This window comes from Leuciscus leuciscus (genome assembly GCF_965113295.1).
Source record: "Leuciscus leuciscus genome assembly, chromosome: 22".
NCBI lineage: Eukaryota > Metazoa > Chordata > Actinopteri > Cypriniformes > Leuciscidae > Leuciscus > Leuciscus leuciscus.
In genome coordinates this window covers 35,307,045-35,310,498 of record NC_138746.1, presented here as the reverse complement: position 1 = coordinate 35,310,498, position 3,454 = coordinate 35,307,045, and the positions used below count along the sequence as shown (strand labels likewise).

Genomic DNA, 3,454 nt, shown 5'->3' with positions numbered 1-3,454 from the left:
TCCGTGCCTGGATGCGCTGTGTCACGGACCACCGAGGCACATCGCGTCTCTGAAAAATGTGTGGTGATTTTTCAAATGATACAACTAATTTGCCCGCTGAGTACAGAACAGAACAGAAGAAAGGGCATTTTGTAGTGTTGAACAAAATTAGATTTTGTTCTTAGCATCGGTTCCTGCATCATAGAGGGAGGAAGCACATACCCCCTACATCGACCTTCTATCTGTTCAAGAGTTCTTTAAATTTTTTAATAAGATTATGTGTTCTGTCATGGACGACTAGACACTTGTCATTGGATGTCCAGCAGAGAGAAGGGCTTGAGTGGACACGCCCTGTGGTCACATTTTTATGTCTTCATCCAGAGTTTACCCTCCCACCACAAACCTGTCGTCCTCTCACTCTGCCTTTTCTCCCGTTTCGCAAAGTAGCCATCCTACAGCCCTGCGATACCCGTAACATCGACCACCACGGCATCCGTTTCAGACCAAATGGAGGAGCTGGTGGGTTACTTAAACCTGGATATGTCTCACCAGGATATGTCTCACCAGCGACCTCCGGCTTGTCACAGTCCTGACATGCGTCGGGAACAGGAACGCCTTGACACCTATCAGAATTGGACTCTTGCACCAATAAGTCCAGCCGAGCTTGCCAAAAGTGGTTTCTACTACCTTGGCCAGGGCGACAGAGTGGCTTGCTTCAGTTGTGGAGGCCAGCTTAGCAACTGGGAACCGGGAGATCGGGCAGTATCAGAGCACCAGAGGCATTACCCCAACTGCCGCTTCGTTCGAGGTGACCGTGCAGATAATGTACCTTTATCTAGCCTTTCCAATATATCGGCAATGCAACAGTGTGAAGAAAGGTTGCTCACATTTGTCTACTGGCCCTCAAGAATAACTGTTCGACCAGACCAATTGGCTAAGGCTGGTTTTTACTACGTTGGTCGTCGTGATGACGTGAAGTGCTTTTGTTGTGATGGTGGACTCAGATGTTGGGAGCCTGGTGATGATCCATGGGTAGAACATGCCAAGTGGTTTCCAAGATGTGAATACCTGTTGCAAGAAAAGGGCCAAGAGTTTGTTCATCAGATTCAAGCACGATTTCCAAGACTATTTGAACAGCTATTGACTAATGGAGACAGCGACTCAAGAGAATTTGTTGATCCAGCTGTTGTACACCCGGGTCCTGGAGAAGACCGTTCAGAAGCTGCAGTGATGATGAACAATCCTGTGGTGAAGTCTGCTTTAGAGATGGGATTTGAGCGTGGCCTGGTGAAGCAAACCGTGCAGAGCAAAATTCTCGCAAGTGGAGAAAATTACAAAACCGTTCAAGAGTTGGTGTCTGATTTACTAAGTGCAGAAGATGAGAAGAGAGAGGAGGAGCGAAAGCTTCTTGCTGAGGAAATGGCATCAGATGGTTTTACTTTTCTTAAGAAACATCATCTTGTCATGTCACACCAGTTAAAAAGTGTGCAGAGCTTAATGGACCATCTTCTAGAGGAGAACGTCATCTCACGGAAAGAGTATGACATTATTCGTAACTGCACTACAGTCAAGCAGCAGACAGGGCATCTCATTGAGTTAGTCCTGTCGAAAGGAAATGGAGCAGCAGAAGTCTTCCGCAACTGGATCAAGAAGAATGATGTCTGTCTGCTGAGAGAACTGATGCCCCAGACAAATGAAGCTGCATCACCGAGTCAAGATCTTTCAGACTTGCCTATGGAGGAACAGTTAAGAAGACTTCAAGAGGAGCGTACATGCAAAGTTTGCATGGATAAGGAAGTGAACATTGTCTTCATCCCCTGTGGTCACCTAGTTGTGTGCAAAGAATGTGCGCCTTCTCTGCGCAAGTGCCCCATATGTAGAGGCTTGGTCAAAGGCGCTGTCCGTACTTTCCTATCATAGAGTTAAGATATTCATCATCCAAGTAACAACAGTTTTTGGATGTGCAAATTTACACCAACTCTAATTGTTTCACATATAACTGTTGATTGTTAGATGATTTATCAAACAATTGAAATTGACGATAGGTTAAAATATTTTTATTTTTATATGTTAAATATTCCTTTCCCTCCTTTCACGTAAAAATACCACGTATCAACTGTAATTCATTAGCTTAACCATGTTGTTTAGTGACACACACAAAATAACCGTGTAATAATAACAAAATAAGTGTAATAGTTAGACGAGTTTGAAGTGTAATACTCATCTTTCACGTCAATGTTTCGTAGGCTAGCAGAAAGATGTTCTAAAATAAATATGATTTGTTTAGTCTTAAACACTCTCATACTAGGACCGTCATTTAATTCTCTTTATGCAATATTTGTTCATGTTTTTCATACATTCCTATATGAACATGTTTGACCACGCTCTGTGACTTTTTGCAAAAACTGTACAAAAACAAGATGTCAAACAATATTAGGCTAGAAAGATCTAATACCGGATTGATAACTACATTAAATTAAATGTACAAAAATTTAAAATGTTGTTTTGATTAAACCTTTTTACCAAGATTTAAATGTGTAGCTATACCTCTGCACATGTGTATTTGCTTTGGCGAAGTTTTTAGGTGGGCGGAGACTTGGGTTCACAGACCGGATTTCACATTCATGTTATGCTTTCCGTGCGCAAGGATACTTTATGGGCAGTGAAAGATATATTTTAGCTAAAAACTAAACAAAACTTAGTAGCAAATTGTATTGTTAAAAAGGTTTGCTTAAAAACTATTCGTTTTACGTATTTTTAAACTGATGTTGTTCGATATGTTAAATGCTCACGTTTGAAACATTGTTTAAAAACATAATTTACCATTTCTTTTCTGGTATCTTTAAAACTCATTTGTGAAAAGCATTCTACCCTATAACTTGTTTTTAAATTATTTAACATTGACTTTTTTGTTTTTAACAGGGTTTAAAATCTGTGCGTGAAGGAAAGCACCTTATAAATATTGGATGTTACATTATAAAGCATTAAAAGCATAGCAAGTGTTGTGGTTAATATGCATTTACAACAAATATCACTTTAAAACGATCAATACTGAGGTAAAAGCATGGTCAGTTTTTTGAGTAGGCTACTGTCCTTTGCTACACCAATCACATTAAAACTAAGGTTACTGAGGTTTAAAGCATGGTAAGTTTTGTGATTACTGTCTTTTTACTACACTTATCACAGTAAAACCAATGTTACTGTGGTAAAAGCATGGTAAGTGTTGTTTTTACTGTGCTTCTACTACAAATACAACTTTGGAAAGAATTGTACTATTTTTAATCTGATATGAATATCTAGGGCTATAGCACGTCACGTGACAGGCAATGTTTAATCCCCCTATTTTGAATTAGAAACCAATGAAACGCAAAGTCTCCGTGGAGATGGCAGATTAATATCCACAAACAGAAAAGACATTATATCACACATTATTAGAACAGCGTATTTATTTACTTACCAACATCTGACACGTGAA

General features: G+C 39.8%; 1 pseudogene across 1 annotated transcript; it reads left to right on the top strand.

Moving 5' to 3' along the window:
* Window positions 1–220: 220 nt before the first annotated feature.
* On the top strand, window positions 221–2,215 carry LOC309486074 (putative inhibitor of apoptosis; annotated as a pseudogene). Its single transcript has one exon. The product of its transcript is annotated as a putative inhibitor of apoptosis (transcript).
* Window positions 2,216–3,454: the final 1,239 nt, after the last annotated feature.